This window comes from Grampus griseus (genome assembly GCF_964374135.1).
Source record: "Grampus griseus genome assembly, chromosome: 4".
NCBI lineage: Eukaryota > Metazoa > Chordata > Mammalia > Artiodactyla > Delphinidae > Grampus > Grampus griseus.
Genome location: NC_138997.1, coordinates 139,780,059 through 139,799,793, shown reverse-complemented (window position 1 = coordinate 139,799,793; position 19,735 = coordinate 139,780,059). Strand labels below are relative to the sequence as shown.

General features: G+C 47.9%; 1 long non-coding RNA gene across 1 annotated transcript; it reads left to right on the top strand.

The window, feature by feature from the left end:
- The first annotated feature begins 2,768 nt into the window (after positions 1-2,768).
- Positions 2,769-7,199, top strand: LOC309821969. Its single transcript, XR_014296667.1, has 3 exons — positions 2,769-2,981; positions 5,905-6,027; positions 6,813-7,199. It is a non-coding gene; the product is annotated as an uncharacterized lncRNA (long non-coding RNA).
- The last annotated feature ends 12,536 nt before the right edge of the window (positions 7,200-19,735 follow it).

Below are 19,735 nucleotides of genomic sequence, written 5' to 3'. Positions count from 1 at the left end.
TGGGATTCCACCCAGGGATTATCTCACCTCCCCCAGGGAGCCTTCCCTGACCAGCCCTCCCTTAAGAGCCCCATTCCCAGTCCCCGCGCCTCCAGGGAAGCACCGGCCTCTTTTCCTGCCTGTCTCCTTCTCTCATGGCTTTAGCTCCATCTGTGCCATCCCCTGGCCCCTCCACTGCCCTGGAAGGGCTTAGCGGTGAAGTGGGGAAGATCAGACGATTAAAGACAGACGTATCAGACAAGGATTCCTGCCTGTGTGCCCTGATCTCATTAACACAGTAATTGATCCATTGAATCCTGGCCTCACTGACTCATAGGTTGATTTCTCAATAGGGTGGTTGGTTTATTCATTCGTTCATCTAGTAAATCTTGACTGCGGCCTTTTTTTAAAAAAAAATTTTAATGAAGTATAGTTGATGTACAATGTGTGAATTTCTGCTATACAACAAAGTGATTCAGTTATACAAATATATATATTCTTTTTCATATTCTTTTCCAGTATGGTTTATCCCAGGATATTAAACATAGCTCCCTGGGCTCTACAGTAGGACCTTGTTGTTGACCCATTCTCTATACAATAGTTTGCATCTGCTCATCCCAAACTCCCACTCCATCCCTCCCCGAACCCCCTCCCCCTTGGCAACCACAAGACTCTTCCCTACGTCTGGGAGTCTGTTTCTGTTTCGTAGATAGGTTCATCTGTGTCATAGTTTAGATTCGACTGTGGCCTTCTTGAGCCAGGCACTGTGCTGCACTTTGGGGACGCGCATGAACAAGACAGCTCTGTGATCCGTGAAGCTCACCCTCTCGAGGGACAAGAGAGATGCTAAATATATGGGGAAAATCCAACAGGGCCGCGAGACAGACAGCGGTCAATGGCGGCAGATCCCAACCCGAGGAGGAACCGCTTAAGCTCAGGCTTGCAGGCAACCGAGAGGCAGCCCCGCGATCAGAGGAACAGCCCATGCCGAGGCCCAGTGTCCGAGTGGGCTCAGCACGTGCCGGGCTCAGCAGAGGGAAGCCTGCCCTTGAGCGAGCTGACCGGCGGCCCTGCCTGAGGAACACGTGTTTTGCCCTTAACAAATCACCCCCTAATTCCAAGGGGCTGCCAACGGGGAGGTGCCCTGTCTCCAGCCACACACAGCGCGCGCGCGCGTGTCTTCCTGGAAACCGGTAACGGCAGCCTCCCCCAGCGTGCACAGCCTCCTCCCAGAGAGCCCGGAGGGGCGGCGGCTGAGCGGAGGGGAGAACAGGGCCGCATTGTGAGCGTCCCACAGGCCGCTGTGGGCAAACAGAAGGCCCGAGTGTGTCCGGGGCGGGCAGGCGGGAGCTCAGAATTGCTCAGTGAACCCTCAGTCTCCAGGCCAAGTGCGCGGCCAGGAAGAAACAGGTCTTTATTACAGGGAGGCCCGGCACGGCCTGAAACGGAGGACACGCCGGGCTGTCCATCTGCAACCTTCCCGAGGCTTCACAGGGGTGGGGACTGGACACAGAGCCACAGGCGAGTATAGACACAGCGAGTCTACATTTATGATCCACAGGGGGGTTCACACACACACACACACACACACACACACACAGACACACACGCCTGGCTCCCTTCCCTCTGTGGCAGCAAAAAGAGAAGTGAAGTCTTCCCTTCCCTGAGAACAAGGAAGATAAAGGAAACAATGAACAGGCTAGAGAAGAAACATAACCTGGCCTGAAAGAGTTAATCATGTTGCAATGTAAATAGAAGTGAGACTTTTCTTCCTTCTTCTCTCCAGAGCAACTAAAGCAAAGGGAACAGCGAACGGGCGAGAGAAGAAACATAACCTAGCCTGAAAGAGTTAATCACCCCTCGGTTTACTTTAACTAATTTGTAGTAACTAGATTTGTACTTTAGGAAGCTAACCTCACTCCCTGACCCTATGTAATTTACATTCGGTACCCATCACCCCTAACTCTGTGTGAGTTACATTCCCTGCCTCTCACCTCCTAACCTTATTATGTCCCGGCACTTACATTCCATATGCCCCTGGTAAGAAATCACCCCCTAGGGGTGGGATAGGGAGGGTGGGAGGGAGGGAGACGCAAGAGGGAAGAGATATGGGAACATATGTATATATATAACTGATCCACTTTGTTATAAAGCAGAAACTAACACACCATAGTAAAGCAATTATACTCCAATAAAGATGTAAAAAGAATAAATAAATTCCATTGTTATTTATTAAAAAAAAAAGAAATCACCCCCTATAGTTTTTGCATTTCCGAAACAAGGTCACTGGCCAATAAACCAGAGGCAAACGGACACAATTATCAGACTGCCGGACCCCAATTACCGGGGTGGCCTGACGCCAGCTATGACTGTTTTGAAATAATGCAAAGGAAAGGAAGAATGCGAGACCTTCACTACTTTGATCCTTATCATAGACCCCGGACTGCGAGCCTCACATATAAAATCTTCCCTGATTCCCAAGGAGGGGGGGCACAGCTCTGGAGGCGCTAGCCTGCTGTGTCTTCCCTTCTGCCTGGCAGAAAAATAAAGCCATCTCTCTCTTCCTCCAAAATCCCAGTCTCTGTATTTCGGTTCGGCCTCGGTGCACAGGGAAGCTGATGCTTCGGCAACAAAATGGGGGCTCGTCCGGGGTCTGCTCGCGTACAGGCAGCCCCGCAGGGCCCCTCGGCTTGATCGGAAGCTCGGGGATCTCTCTGCACGCCAGGCTCCTTCGGGAGAGCGGAGGGTTGGAGGATTTCTCTGAGGCCAGATCGCCAGGGACTCCCTGCCGCAGGGCTGTGCCGCATCACACCCGGCCTGTCGGCTGCGGCGGAGAACGGGGGAGAGGCTGACCTAGCAGCTGCCGAGGCTCATTTTGCCTTGAGGACACCTTCTCTTCTCTTGGCCGCGTCGGCCTGGACTTCCACTCCGAGAAAACACTGAATATTGGAGGATCAGAAAGAGGACGTAGGGAAGTCGCGACGCACCCGTCAGCACCTACGGTGAGTCTCCCGGACTGCGCTCCGTGACCTTCGACGGTCCCCTTAAGGGGAACTAAGGTACCAATTTGAGGATTTCGTGCAAAAGGAAATCCTGATGTGGAATGCTCCCTGCAAAGGGAGATTTGATGTAAGACGCCGCCTTGGGGCAACGGTCCAGGTCGAGTGGGACTCGGAAATCACGTTTGGGCGGGTCTCCTCCATATGTTTCTCTTTTTCTTTTTTGAGCATCCCTTTGCTGTTTCCTTTTATGGTTTATGTTTTATGTGTGACTTCCAGCTGATGAGGTGAAGGTTTGTTTTGATTTGAGCGTGCTAATATCAAATGTCTGTTACCAACTGCTCGAGCCAAAATGGGAAGCGCTTCCTCTAAGGTTCCACCCACCTGGGAACACTTAGGGAAAATTTTAAATGACTGGTCCACCTATAGCTATGATCCAATGACAAAGGAAATGGCCTGAAAATGGGTCTCCTACAATTAGATCTTTATGGCCACGGGATGGGAAAAATGGACTGAGGTTCCCTTATGTTCAGGACTTTATGCACCTTTTATTATAATCCTGCTCTAGGTGGCCCCATAATCAAAAGCCTGAGGAATCAGAAAAGAAAAGAAAAGAAACGAAACGAAACTCTCCTGACATTCTAAAGGATCCTCTTCTAACTTCTCCCAACTCTCAGGGGAGTGGGAAGGTTTCCCCAGTCCTGCAAGTTCCCTCACCCCCAGATTCTTCTGATCAAACTAAGACCGCACCTCCCCAGAAGGACAATCCCTGCTGGGACAAGTTTATCAGCCAGTCTGCTCCTGTTATCAGAGCCAATTTGAGCACTCTCTGGTTTAAATTTTAGCTGTGCAACCGTGACCACAGAAAGAGAAAGATGATTTTTGACAGTATGGCCACAATATTCTTCAGACTCTGGAGAAAACTGGTTACAATAAAGCTTTTCTTAAAATTGCAAAACCAGTCCTTTTTGCATGTGCAGTTAGAAAAAGCTAGCTTGTTAAAATACTTTTCTCCAAAATTCTGACCCTGAGAGAACAAAAATATGCCTAGGACAAAGCTTGAAGTTAACTGTTATCATGTCCTTGAGCTACAAACAAAGCCCACTTTGCCTGAGACTTCAGCCTTGGGTTAATTAGTAGAACTTCAAGCCAAGAAAAAAAAAAAGAGGCAAAGAGACATTTTAAATCTCAAGTGGAAACCATGAGATCTCTGTCTGTCTGGATACCTGTGTATGTCTCAGTATATGTTTCTGTCTTTGGATAATATTGCTGAGGATAATTTGTAAATGAGCTCTATTTAATTGGCTTAAAAGAAAAGCACTTACAAATCAAACAATTCTAAATACAAGAAAAATTAAATAAATTTCAGGTTCACGTGACCTGGGAATTATTCAATATTAAAATACCTGGTATTAATGTTTGTTAATCTAATTAATATAGACATGTCTTTAGAGCCATCAGCATTAGGGATAATACTTTTATTGTGCCTAGGTTTAATATAAACTAAATAAGATCTTATTATATCTGTTACAAATTTGTCAGCAATGAAAATAACTCAATGTGAAGAAACTTTTAAGAAAAAAAATTGCAAATGAGATAAGAGCTTTGGGTGAAATTTTTAGGAATACTTACGTTTTAGGAATATTTACTTAAGAATGACCTCTCCAGATATCTGACAACTTGAAAATTTAGGGTTGTGCTAAATTAAGTTAAAGGATGCAAGTCATTAAATAACTAGGCCATTTCCAAATAAAATAAGATACTGAAACATTAATTACTGAACCTCGGCTTCCTTGTACAGAGAAACAAAAGGTTTAGAACTATTAAAAAATGTGTTTGGTGCCACACTGAGATATTTTCTATAAGAAAGCACATTCCTTAAATATTATTTGGATGTACGTTTACCGGTCTACAGAGTGCTGATATAAAGGACAGTTCATGGTTGCTTAAGGAAAGTAGGATGTGTGTTTTTAGTAAAGAAGGTATGAGCAATGGAATTGCATTTTATTAAGGGAAAAGGAAGCAGGTCTGATTTACAGGTGGCTGTTTCTGAATGGGAAAATAAAGTGATGGATACAGAAAGTGATAAAAAAGGTTTGTGGAAAGTGGACCCTGGGAAAAGAGTTTTATGCATGGTACAAGTTTTCTTAAGGTGTTGAACTGCCTTGGATGACAGATTTTAAGCTTCTTTACCTTTTAAGTGGTCAGTTCGATATTTGCCTTTAAATCTTTTATTGTCCTTTGGGTAAGTGAAAAGCAATCATTTCACAGTGATGTATTATCTTATCTGACTGAGTGTTCTAAACCCTTTTGTGTTTTTGGTAAAACTTCCCAAATCAAATTGTAATGAAGTTTCTTTGACCTCTAGCTAACTTTGGGGTGCTTCAAACAGCCTCTGAAACATCCCAAAGAGAGATGTTACACTAATTAGGTTCATTTGGTATGTTAAAATTACACGGGAAGTGTTGTCAAATGTGTAATAAATCTTCTTAGGTTATATTGTATGGTAATTGTTACTAATATAGATATTCTAGAAATCATATGGAGTTTCAAAAAAATTCTGAGGTCCTGGTAAAATGTTATCAGTCATAATTCTAGTTATTATCTTACGCATCATATGTCACAACAGTAACCAAGTTACCTTGTAAATTACATTGTAATCAGAGTTTTAAACTTGCCATAAGTCTTTTGTCATTAGAGACACAGTTTCACTCTGAAGCTTTTGCAAAGATGCTTCTTCTTCAAGAAGATTTATAAAAAGAACTTTTGGATAAATACAAGTTTCTGACGTTCAGACCATAATGCTAAACTGGATATAAAGAAGCTCTTCTCCTCAAGCTACTTATGGTTTACAACAATTTGGTAATTTACACCTACGGGTAAAATTAAAACATTTATCTTTTCTCTCTATTTGCTCCCTCCACAGATTGGAAACTCTTAGGTCCCCAGCACCTTTATCAGATAAATTAGGAAGGCTACCTCACTAACAGGTACAGAAATCTCAAGGTATTTTCGGGACCTTGAAAAGGGAGGAATTCACCTGTATCTGGTAAGCGAAATCTGTGACAAGACTTTGGTGGGACTTTCCTGAGAGGTCTTTTAAAAGTTCAGTCTGAGACTCCTTATAAAAGTTTCAGGAAGCAAAAAGCCTATATGATACAATACAGTTGTATAAATCATCAGGCCAAGTTTATTGACACCAGACTGAAATTTGGTTCTCTCTCTCTGTTAGAGAACAAAGTTTTCTTGGGATGCTGCTTTAATAACAGACTATGTACATTTCTTTGCCTTTAAGTGATTCACATTTGCTTTTAAAATCTTTTGTTACTTACGTAAAGTAAATAAGTACTATCTCACAATGATCTATGAAGATCTTGGCACCCATAGATAAAATTCATTCTGCTTCTACAAAAATTAACCTCTCATTGTCAGACTTTTGCCATCCTGACTGTCCTTAAACATGACAACAGTCCACTCCTAAATCAGGGAATTTAAAATGGGTAAACAATAGCTGTCAATCAAACAGTCAGGGCTATGGAAAATCCAAGAGGGCTGCCTGGCTTTTTCCTGCTCCCTGATAAACCTCATTTTTTATTTGATGGGATAAAGCCTTCCCTGGTTGCGGGGTTAATGCCCTCACAATGAAGAAAATCAATTATGTTTTACTGAATATTAAATTCTAGGTTTGTTCATTAAGGTCTGTGTTTACCAAGACTCCCTTCCCAGATAGTTCCTTGCAGTTACGTTATATTGCTAAAAAGTTTAATTGAATTATTAAAGGGCACTCTAAGTTTGTTTCTAAAGCTTATCTCCGTCATTTTTCTTTGGATGAAGATCAGATACCCCACGACCTACAACCAGGGGATTATACATACTGGAAAAGACATAATTTAAAGGACTATCTCCAGACTGGATGGAAGGACCCTTATCAGGTACTCTTAACTAGCTCATACACAGTAAAACTAAAGGGAATTAACTCTTGGATTAATTTCCACTCACAAAGGGCCCCTGCACTGGACTGGCCTATAGAGAGGATGGCTGACCTCAAAATCACCTTAAAACAACGCTCAAACGGAGGAGAAACTACACTCACACGAGGATGAGAAAAAGACATCATCAGAAGTGGACAGCTTCCCCAAGATCCTGGACCTGACTCATACGCTCATTTATAATGTTTTCTCGACTTCTTGGACCTTTGCATATGAATCAAATGTTTTTCTATCGTAGGCACGATGCTATGACAGTTTTTGTTGTTGTTGTTGTTGTTTTTGCGGTGCGTGGGCCTCTCACTGCTGTGGCCTCTCCTGTTGCGGAGCACAGGCTCCGGACGCGCAGGCCCAGCGGCTATGGCGCACGGGCCCAGCCGCTCCGCGGCATGTGGGATCTTCCCGGACTGGGGCACAAACCCGCGTCCCCTGCATCGGCAGGCAGACTCTCAACCACTGCGCCACCAGGGAAGCCCCTATGCTAGTTTTAAAAATCAATCCAGTTGTTGGGTTTGTGGCCAATTACCTATGTCTAGTACTTCTGGGTTACCTGAGTGGACTTCTCCACTCCAAGGCTCTAATTGGCTGCCTCTTAGGAAATTTATCTTAAAAGGAAAATTATAGTCATGTTCAGGCCACTACTGATATGACTGGATGAGATCCCCTCACCTGACCAATTAATAACACCTGCTCTGACCCTGACCATACATACGAATTTTCCTCTATTACTCAAAGTTCAATCAGAGCAACAAGCAAAATTTCAGCCGAGGAATAAAACCTCCCCCAATTATGGGATGGATTTATGTAATTAACACCAGGCTACGGTAATTTAAGGTTAAAGGTTCCTCTAAAGGCTGGGAACAATTCAATCATACTAAGGATAATCAGTCTTTTAGTAACACTAAAAAACTGGGCTGAGTACCTTGTGGACACTGCCAGTATATAATTTCCCTGAAGAATAGGGATTGGTACAGAACAGACTAAGTCAGACAGCCTGGGATATACCGGGCTGCCCCTAATGGAAGTTCTTGGCTGACTTCTTCCTTATGACTTTATGAATACTGCCAGCTATGTTATTTGTATTCTGCCTATTTCAAAAAAAGTGATTGTTTCTTATGTTACCAAGTGTGTGACTGGGCCTCTGATAAAATGATGATATAGAGTTCCATATGAGATCAGTGATTGCAATAGTCTAACTCTAGATATGAGAAGAAGCAACAAGAGGGAGTATTGTCCTGGACCATAAGAGACTAGGAAGACAGGTGGTCCAGAGACTTCTGGATACTAGGAAAGGCCTAGGCCAGTAATAGCCCATGGAGTGGCTTATCAGCAAAATCTTCACCAGACCTGGGAAGGAGCATTCCTAACACCATGGGACAAAATGGTCAGGAAATGCCCCAAACCATGGTCGAAATTACGACCATAAAGGGGCCCTGCTGACTGAAAACTGACACTTGCCATCTACTTCTACAAGGATTAAATCATGAGCTGTTGTAGCTGGTGACCTCCAACACCCTCTACAAGGACTTCCGGGTGGAGAGCTGAAACGAGGGACTCTGTGCCCTGGGAAAAACTGACAGGACAGGCCTTGAGATAGTTAAATAATTTCAGGAGAAGATTTTACGAGCCCCAGTTCTTGCATCTTCTCATACCCAGAGAAACACTGACACCATTAACGGTGACACTATGGTGTGATTTAAGCAAGTCCTTTTATTGCTAAGAACTTGAGTTTTCTGAGCTGTTTTAGATATGGGATGCCACCGGCCAATTTCAAAACAATGTCTGCTGACAGCTGGTAACTGCAACCTTACTTCTTAAAGGTCTCCTCTTGTAGCTATTACACTTTTAGACGATAAAATTGCTTTAGATCATATGTTAACAAAAAGACAAGACACATATGTAGTGACCAATAGCTCCTGTTATCTATATGTTAATACCACAACAAAGGTTAAAACCTACTTTGATGAAACTAGATAACCGGCTACCTGGCTACAAGTCTCCCCAAAGCACCAGGCCTAGACTGGGTTTCAGGCTTATTCTCCTAAAAAGAAATGAGATCTATTTTGTCTATTAACGTTTAGGTTGTCACGCCTCCAAATACTTCTAACAGGGTCTGTTACACCTACATCAACCACAATGGGCTAATAGAAGAGGACACAGAATTATATATATATCACCAAATGACTCCATTCCTTTAGACAGGGTAACACAAGCGCCGTCTCTATCTAGATCAGGATCGAAATTACTACCAAACGTTCCATGGCTCTTCATCCTGCTTGGGCCCCCAGCTACAATGATTCTTTTATTATTAATCTTTGGCCTCTGTCTTTTTAAACTACTTGCTAAGTTCTGTCTCTTCCAGATTACAATAGGTTCACATCAAGATAATGATGACGCAAAGATTCCAGCCATTTCTCAGAATAGATGCTGCCAAAACAACAGAAGTCACCCTGGGGCCCTTAATAAGACAGGGCGAGAGCTCTGTGACCCCAACTAGGTAGGGTCTACGAACCCCTTGCCAGCCTGAGGAAGCGACAGAAGACAGACCGTCGTCCCTCATCCTCCCAGTAAAGATTTCTTGGGGTTCACGTCTCTCAGGGGGGGATTTGAAATAGGAGATAGGTGGGCCCCTGGGCCGGACAGCTGGAGTTTGTCAAGTGGAGCAGAACTGAAGTTTCGTCCTCAGCCAGACAAGAACGACGCCCGCTTCCCTTCCTCCATTGATATGGAGGGAATGAACTAGCAGTGGGGAATTTGTTGCAGCAAAAATAGAAATGAAGTTTTCCCTCCCCTGAGAACAAGGAAAATAAAGGGAACAGTGAATAGGCTAGAGAAGAAACATAACCTGGCCTGAAAGAGTTAATCACGCCTTGGTTTACTTTAACTGTCACTAATTTGTAGTAACTAGATTTGTACTTTAGGAAGCTAACCTCACTCCCTGACACTGTGTAATTCACATTCGGTACCCATCACCCCTAACTCTGTGTGAGTTACATCCCGTGCCTCTCACCCCCTAACCTTATTATGTCCGGGCACTTACATTCTATATGCCCCTCGTAAGAAATCACCCCCTATAGTTTTTGCATTTCAGAAACAAGGTCACCGGCCAATAAACCAGAGGCAAGCGGACGCAATTACCAGACTGTCGGACCCCAATTACCGCGGAGCGGCTGGGCCCGTGAGCCATGGCCTCTGAGCCTGCGCGTCCGGAGCCTGTGCTCCGCAACGGGAGAGGCCACAGCGGTGAGAGGCCCGCGTACCGCAAAAAAAAAAAAAAAAAAAAAAAAAAAAAAATTACATGGGAAGTGTTGTCAAATGTGTAATAAATCTTCTTAGGTTATACTGTATGGTAATTGTTACCACCCTATAGTGTATGGTAATCCCCTCACCCTAAGGCAGACCCGCCTACCTGGGAAGGGGGACCCAGTGTTAATGGGGCTGTGACGCCAGCTATGACTGTTCTGAAATAATGCAAAGGAAAGGAAGAATGCGAGACCTTCACTACTTTGATCCTTATCACAGACCCCGGACTGCGAGCCTCACACATAAAATCTTCCCTGATTCCCAAGGAGGGGGGGCGCAGCTCTGGAGGCGCTAGCCTGCTGTGTCTTCCCTTCTGCCTGGCAGAAAAATAAAGCCATCTCTCTCTTCCTCCAAAATCCTTGTCTCTATTTCTGTTCGGCCCGGTGCCCAGGGGAGCTGATACTTCGGCAACACCTCCTCCTCCCTCCGCTAGCTCAGAGAGAATTTCTAAAATCCTTACTTGAAAGGTGCTGGCTGGTGAATAATGCCGACCACGTGAGGGCCTCTGTGCCCCGGGGCTCAGGTGCTCTTCAACAATCCCATGAAGCAGTTGCCTTTAGAAACCCCACTCTGCAGACGAGGAAACTGAGGGTCAGAGAGGGTCTGGGACTTGGCCGGGTTCACAGCTGGTAAATGATGGACAGGGATGGAACCCAGGCCTGTCTGAGCCCTGTCCCCATGTATTTCACCACCATGGGGTGCGTGTGTGTGCGCGCGCGTGTGTGTGTCTGGTTGTTCCAGGGGGCACTGAGAAATCCGACTTGGTCAGGACGACGCGCAGGGTGGGCTTACTCCCTGCAACTGTCGGGGAAAAGTACCCTCTAAGTGCCCCCTGTCAGTGACCAGAACAGAGCGCCTGCTTCAGTCTGGGGCATTTCCTTCATGGGGTCAAGGGTCTGGGGAGCTGGGTCAGCCCCTGGAAGGCTGCTGGGCAGGAAACGGAACGGAGCCTGGGGGGCGGGGGTAGGGAGAGAGGGGGGAGGGGAGAGAGGGGGGAGGGGAGGGGGGAGCCTGCAGAATGTCCCCACCCTAAGGCGGACCCACCTACCTGGGAAGGGGGATCCAGTGTTTATGGGGCTGTAACCTCACAGTTCACTGGCCTCTGACCGGGACCCTCCCCCACTCCCCCCACTCCCTCTCCCGTCCTCAGAGAGTCTCTCAATCAAATCCACCCCAGTCCGCCCCGCCCTTCGCCTTGTTTAGAGCTTCCTGGGGACAAATTCCAAGGCCGCTGGGCCCGCCCCTTCTCTCCCTCACCTCCCGCCTCCCCCGACTTTGGACTTGGCACTCTCAGGAATCTCTCCCTGCCTGTGCTCCTGCGGACTCTCTGCCGGCATCCTTGCCGCGGCTGCTCCACCGGGAGGGGGGAGGGGGAGGGGGAGGGGGAGGGTCCCGTCCCCTCCGCCCAGCTCCCAGGCCCTTGCGCTTCCCCTGCCCAGCGCTGGTCACAGTGGGGACGGGTGACTCTGCTGTCCCACTCCTGGGCTGCTCCCCTCCCAAGGGTAGGATGGGGGTCCCATTACTCTGGCTGTGGAACAAATTACCCCAAGACTTCGTGGCCTGAAACCACCACTTCTTAAACTCACAGATTCCGTGGGCTGGGAGTTTGGGCTTGTCTGGGGCCTCAGCTGGAGTCACCTGGAGGTTTGTTCAGGTCGCGCGGTCGATGCTGGCTGTCCAGTGGGCCCTCCACGTGGGCTAGCAGGGGGGGCAGCACCCACTTCAAGATGTAGGCGGTCTGGGACTTCCTTGGCGGTCCAGTGGTTAGGATTCTGCACTTCCACTAAAGGGGGTGCGGGTTCCATCCCTGGTGGGGGAACGAAGATCCCACATGCCATCAGCCAAAAAACAGGTGGAGGGGCGCTCCAAGGGGTGGGGGGCATGGCCCCCCCCCCGACTGCTTGGTGGGAGCTGTGTAGGGAGGGTCATTTAGGAAGATACAGGACCAGCCCCCAGCAGGTTCTCAGGACGTTTCTGCTGCTCTGTTGAGCCCACATAGCCCCGCTGCAGCTTCCAGAAGAGGAAACTGAGGCCCAGGGTACTCGCTCAAGGCCCTCACGTGTGGGACGCCAGTTCCACTGCAGGACACTGCCCCCTAGTGGCCAGAGGCGGCATGTCCAGGAGCCGAGGCCTGAGAGCCGGTGTGGACGGCGGTGGGGGGACGGGGGGGGGGGGGGGGGCGGGGCGGGGCTGACCCTGCCTCTCCTGGACCAGCGGGCAAACTCTTGAACCTCGGCAGGTTCCGCAGATTGGGGTCAGCGCACATTTATGTCGTCAGTCTCGGTCATCCTGGTGACCCTCCCATCAGTGACATCCTTAGAGATCTCCACTAGAGGTAGTGTGGTACTGACTGGACCTGCTGAGTGGCCGTGGGGTGACCGGATGGTCACAGGGTTAAAGTCCACTCTGACTTATTTGAGGAAGCCATCAGTGACTCCCGTGGTCTCCAGGATAAAGGCCACAGTCTTTGAAGTGGCTTGGGAGGCCCCACCCACCCCCATCCTCCCCCTCAACCTCAAATTGTCAAGAGCCCAGAGGTTCCCACCACTTTAAGTCCAGCAACAGCAGAACAAGAGGCCCAGGTTCTGCAGCCCTGTGGGAGCCAGACCAACAGCCCAGCTGCAGGCTCCTTGCTCCCATCTCGTGCTTAGCCTACTTCTTTTTCTTTTAAGAATGTAAAATGCAGTTTGCCAAACTGAATTATCATAAGTTGATTGCACAATTATGACCCCACTGTATTACATGCTCTCTCTGTCTCTGTCTCTGTGTGTTTGCACTTGCTGTTCCCTCTGCCAGGACTGCCCTTCCCCTCAAATCTCTCTCTTCTACTCATCCGGCAAGGTTCAGCTCAGTCATCACCTCCTCCAGGGAGCCTTCCCTGACTGCCCACCCCAACCCCGGACCTCATATAGAAGGCCAAGTTTTTTCTTGTGACAACCTAGATGACTCTTTAGCTGTCTCTCTCCTCACTGTCCCTTGAGGTCAGGGACTGGGTCTTATTCACATCTGTGTCCTCCATGCCCAGACCAGCACCCAGCACGTGTTATGAACTCAAAACAGTGTTTGTTGAGTGAATGAATAAAGAATTGCCTGTAGAAATGAGACCATCCAGGGGCGTGGCTAAGAGCTCAGATGCTGGAACCAGCCTGCCTGGGTCCAACTTCCATTTTTGCCACTAATAAATAGGCTGTGTGACCTTAGATACTTTCCTTGACTTCTCTGGGCCTCAATCATCTCAAAGGCTAGGAGAGTCTGAAAGGAGTGGGCCAGCTCTTATCCATGCATTTTCATCCAGCAGTGAGTACTTTTTTTTTATCCCAGCTGATTCTAAGACTGGGAGGAAACATAAAAAAGTATAAAATACAATGGGAACACTGAGATGCAGAAAGCACCCTGGAGTCGGAGCTTTGACGTAGCTGGGTGTGACCGAGAGCAGGTCCCCTCCCTGCTCCCTTCCAGGAAATTTAAGTCCTGCCCTCCTGAAGTGCTAACTACGGGCCAGAAAATCGATTAGCTCATTGAATCCTCCCGTGATCCTTTATGAGTATGATCATTGACATTTTATAGATGGGGAAACTGTTTCCCAGGGAAAGACAGCTGCAAGGTGGTGGAGCTGGGATTTGAACCCACGCAGTCTGGCCCTTGAACCAGTCACTCAGACGTTTCACTGTACCACCCGTTGTTTGCCATTCCCTGCCTTCTCGAGATTCAGCCTCTCGCTCCCCGTGGCTGGGTCTCCCACAGCCCTCACAGTCCTCTATACTTCAGTATGCAGGGGACTGTGTCTCAACACACACATGCACATGCGCATACACGCACACGTGCGTGTATCTCCACCTGAAAGAGTGTGGCCTTCTGTCCTCTCTCTCTGTGCAAGGGTCCTGGGTGAGCTCCACTGTCACTGTCCCAGGTTTATCCAGCGAAAGTCAGGACAAATGGCCAGGAAGTGGAATCCCCACACGCAGGGGAGAAACACCCGACACCAGGGCCTTCGTCTCCGTCCTCACTCGAAACCTCACCGAGGCACTGGTGCCACCCCTTGTTGTTCCCTTTTCCCTGCTCTGCTCCCCATCACGCTCGGGCTGTCTCCCTCTCCTGGTTCAGGTCTCAGCATGGATGGTATCACCTGCCAGAGGCCTTCTCCATCCTGGGCCATCCCGGGAGTGGGGGGACGGGGGCGTGGCTGGAGTGCTTTTCCAGTATGCAGGGCACCTCCGCTCACAGCCAGATCAGAAGAGAATGACATCTTCTCTGTGCTTCTGCTCCCCATCTGAAAAGCGGGGATCACCTCTGGGTCCTCAGCTGGTAGAGTCTATGCTGGCTGTGGAATGTGGAGAGAGGCAGAAGGGAATCGCTGGCCAGGGCCCCTGGGAGTTGAGGCCACAGAGCCCAGGGTTCTGGTGCCTGGAGCAGAGCATCCAGCCAGCACAGAGCCTGGAACCTGGGGGAGAGGAAAGGGGTCAAGGCCTCTTCCCTAGAAGGGAAGACAGACTCATGAGACCAAAAGGAATGAACTCTGGACACAGCCTCGGTGGAGCTCGGGGGCTTGTGCGGTGTGGACAAAGCCACCGTCAAAAGAGCACATGCTGTGATTCCATTTACATAACACTCTCAAAATTAACAACAACTATGTGTGTGTGTGTGTGTGTGTGTGTGTGTGTATATATGGTACTGTGGAGAGCAGATCAGTGGTTGCAGGGGTTGGGATGGGGGGGCATGGCCATAGGGAATAGCATAAGGGGATTTTTTTGGAATGATGGAGCAGTTCTGTGTCCTGATTGGGGTGGTGGTTACACAAATCTATGTGCAATAAAATTCATAGAACTATATACAAAGAGAAAAGTAAGTGCATGGAAAAACAGGAGAAATCCAAGTAAGGTCTGTGGTTTAGTTAGTAGTATCATGCCAGTGTCAATTTCCAGGTCTTGGCCATCGCATTATGGTTTTGTAAGATGCTGTCACTGGGGGAGCTGGGTGAAGGGCACAGGAGAGTTCTCTGAATTATTTTCGCAACTTCTCTGCAAGTCTAAAACTACTTCAAAATAAAAATGCTAGGAGTACTTCATCCAACAACAGCAGAATATACACTCTTCTCAAGTTCACATGGAACTTTCACCAAGATAGACCACAAAATACACCTTAAATTTAAAATACAGATTGGGAATTCCCTGGCGGTCCAGCGGTTAGGACTCTATGCTTCCACTGCAGGGGGGAATGGGTTCGATCCCTGGTCGGGGAATTAAGATCCTGCAAGCTGTGCGGTGTGGCTAGAAAAATAAATAAATACAAATTTAAAGATTAAAAAAATAAGAGAATACAGATCATATAATGTATACTCTCAGATCTCAATGGAATTAAACTAGACATCAGTAACAGAAAGATAGTAGGAAAAGGCCAAGATACTTGGAGATTAAACAACACTCTTCTAAATAACACGTGAGTCAAAGAAGAAATCGCAAGAGAAATATTAGAAGATTTTGAACTAAATGAGTGAAAATGCAACTTACTAGAGTTTGTGGGATGCAATGAAAGCAGTTCTCAGAGGGAAATTTATAGAATTGAATGTATCTATTAGAAGACATCTAAAATCAATCATTTCAGCTTTTAGAAAAAGAAGAGAAAATCCAGAGTAAAGCACAGATGGCCAACAGGGACACGAAAAGATGCTCAGTATCACTAGTCACCAGGGAAATGCAAATCAAAATCACAGTGAGGGAAAAAAAAAAAAAAAAATCACAGTGAGCGGGGCTTCCCTGGTGGCGCAGTGGTTGAGAGTCCGCCTGCCGATGCAGGGGACGTGGGTTCGTGCCCCGGTCCGGGAAGATCCCACATGCCGCGGAGCGGCTGGGCCCGTGAGCCATGGCCGCTGAGCCTGCGCGTCCAGAGCCTGTGCTCCGCAACGGGAGAGGCCACAGCAATGAGAGGCCCGCGTACGGCAAAAAAAAAAAAAAAAAAAAATCACAGTGAGATATCACCTCACTCCGGTCAGAATGGCTGTAATTCCGTAACTCCACCCAGCTGAGAAATGAACCAGGGGTGCCCGAGGCTCGCACACAGTACCCTGATAAATCACTCCTCCTCCTGGGTGGTGGGGGAGAAGGTGAACAGGAAGACAGGCGCACGGAGCGCCCGCTACGGTGGTTGTTATCCCTGGTGGCGCTTCCCCATCATCACCATCACCATCTACCCTGAGAAACCTTTACCTCCTCACCACCTCACGCCATCAGGATGGCCACTGTCAGAACAAGTGTCGGTGAGGATGTGCAGGAACTGGAACCCTCGTGCACTGATGGTGGGGATGTCCATAGAACAGCTGGGTGGGAAACAGTATGGTGGTTCCTCAAAAAAACTGAAAATAGAACCACCATGTGATCCAGCAGTTCTACTTCCAGGTACTTACCCCGCAAGATCGAAAACAGGATCTCAAAGAGATATTTATACCCCCATGTTCATAGCAGTGTTATTCACGATGGCCAAAAGGTGGAAGCCGCCCAAGTGCCCATCGACAGGTGGATGGCTATCAGGAATTCCCCGGAGGCCCCGTGGTTAGGACTTGGTGTTTTTGTAACAGGAAAGAGCCAATCCTGGCTCCGTGTTGGATCTGATTTACTTTAACCTTTGCTTCCCGTTGCTTTTGTTCGCTAAAAGGATACAGCCTCTACATAATGGCCTGCTTCGGGGAACCCTGCCACTCTGTCTGAATGTTAAACCAAAGTGCCTTTGGTCAGGGAAGCGTCCTGACCCTGTCCATCTGTGAATGGCTGCAAGAAAGATGAAATTAACACACCCCTCCCCGAAGCTGGCCATTCCAGGAGATATTTGCGAGACTTATGGTCTTTTTACCTTACTTCCCCACCTCCTCTCCCTGTCTGTTCTCTAAAAGAAACTGGCATCCAAACCCTGAGAAGATGGTGTTTTGGAGACATTAGTCTGCCATCTTCTCAGTCTGCCGGCTTTCCAAATAAAGTCATATTCCTTTTGCCTCATCACCTCATCTCCCGATTTATTGGCCTGTTGGACTCGGTAACACTTTCACTGCTGTGAGCCCGGGTTCGATCCCTGGTTGGGGAACTAAGATCCCGCAAGTCACACGGCATGGCCAAAAACAAAAAAACAGATGGATGGATAAGCAAAGTGTGGTCTACCCATACAATGGAATATGATTTAGTCTTCGAAAGGAAGGAAATCCTGTCACACACTACAACAGGAATGAAACTTGAAGACATTATGCTCAGTGAAACAAGCCAGTCGCAAAAAGACAAATACTTATGTGAATGCGCTCGTATGAGATCCTTCCTTAGAGCAGTCAAGTCCACAGAGACAGAAACTGTAATGGTGGCCACCAGGGGCTGGGGAGGGGAGGGAGTGCAGAGGTGTTTCATGGGGACGGAGTTTCTGTTTTGCAAAATGAAGAGCTGTGGAGATGCATGGTGGTGACGGCTGCACAGCAGTGTGAAAGTACTTAATGCCACTGAACTGGACACTGAAAAGTGGTTACGATGGTAGATTTATATTATGTGTATTTCACCACAATATTTTTGGAAAAAAGAATAAAAACAATGATTGAACTAAAAAATCAGTTAACAAAAATAAAAGAACACTTACATTCACAACTCAGATGCCTTCCTGAACAATCTTATAAAGCAATAGTGCTGGCACCTGAAACTCAGGTGTCCCAAACTACTGAGAATTGTGACATCACTAATAATAGCACATCACCCCCCCAAACCTCCCATCCTGCTGGTTCCTGTCTCAATTAATAGTGTCACAGGGAACAATGTGCTATTAAGAAAGTCTATGGGTAAGCATTTTCACAATCTAGAAAGTGACAGATATTTGGGGGTGAGGGGGAAGGAAGGTAGCGTGTGTGTGTGTGGGGGGGGGTCTGCTTTTTTTTTTTTTCCCGAGAAAAGACTGAAATCGTTTTCTGGTTTTGCCAGGACAAGGAGCTGAATTAACATCGGAGGAACCTGAAGGATGTGGCCCTCGCCATTTCCGCCCTCCTGGTTCTCTGCGTCTTGCTCATCCTCCTGTCTGTCCCCTTTCATTCATCCAGCAGACACGTTTGGAGTGCCTACCCTGCACCCAGCATGGTGGCCACTGATCCAGGGCTGCACAAAACGGACAAAGATTGCCCTAGCAGGGGAGACAGAAAAAACAAGCAAACAAATAAAGGAGGATGCTCATTCCGGTAGAGAGGTAGAGAGAAGAGCTGCGAGGACAGCAAGCAGGGTGAGGGGCATTGCCCTCAGCTACCACGTCCACCCTCCCATGCCCCGGGCAAGAAGAGCAGCCAGCAGTGCCTTGGAGTACAGCTGTGGTCCTCACACTGTGAGCCCCTTGGGCAGACAGGGCCTGGTGGCTCTGACTGCCCGGTGCTGGTGTGTTTATTTCCCGAAGGCTGGGCTGGACCAGCTGCTTTCAGGCGGCTGTTCCTGTTCCCACAGCTCCCTCTGCTGGAAAGGAGCTGCTCCTGCAGCCGAGGGCTATCCCGTAGTTACAGGGGCGACAGTTCCCGGTTATTCCCTTCCTCTGGCTCCAGGGTCTCATGTGACCACAGACTGACCCCTCCCCTTTGAGGATGAAAATCGTAACGAAAAATCTCTCATTCTAAAAGAAATGCATTTCCTTTTCTATTACTGGGACTAAGGATTTAGGTCACTTTGTAAAATATTTTTTTTAACAAATAGTTTTTAAGTTTTTTACTTTTTCAGAGTCTCTTTAGATAGTTCTGCAAGTTCTATACCAATATCCCTGAGGCACGGGAGCCCACAGGATTGCTTGTACGGGTTTAGCAAGTTCCGTCCATGAAATTTGGATTGGATTAGGTTGGTGTCTGACCTTGTCTCCCACTGGCCTGTCAAGCTCTTGGGAGATTTCCCTTGGGGTCCTCCGCCCACCTGTGGTGATTGATTTCCCAGCAAACATGTGATTGAGTTACCGTATCTGCTTTGCCTCCTATTCCTTTTGGGGTGCCTGGCTCTCGTCTAGATGTTCATCCTCTCCGCCAGTGTGAGTCATTCATTCAACAGGTATCTGAGTGTGCCGGGCACGGTGAGAATACAGCCGAGGAGAAGTGGGACTGCCAGAGCCCATGCCCGCCTGGAGGTGGGCCGACAGCCATCTAATAACGACCCAGACACAGTGGTGGTGAGTGCTATGAGGGGAACACGCTGGGCATCTCCCAGGATCCAGGTGAAGCTGGAGAGATGTGAATGAGTGAGAGGAGAGAGGCCCAGGACCAGTGAGGGCGTAGGGGCCAGATCCTGCAGGCCTGGCCGGCCATAGGACAGACTTTGGATTTTATTCAAACATAACAAGAGACACTGATGGGCGTTTCAGGCAAAACTCAAGTGTATTTGATTTCTGGAAAGACCCCTTGTGCCGCTGTGTGCTATATGAAAAGTGGCTTGGAGAGGGGATGGGGGAAGCAGGAAACCACTTAAGAGAGGGCTGAGTGGCCCAGGT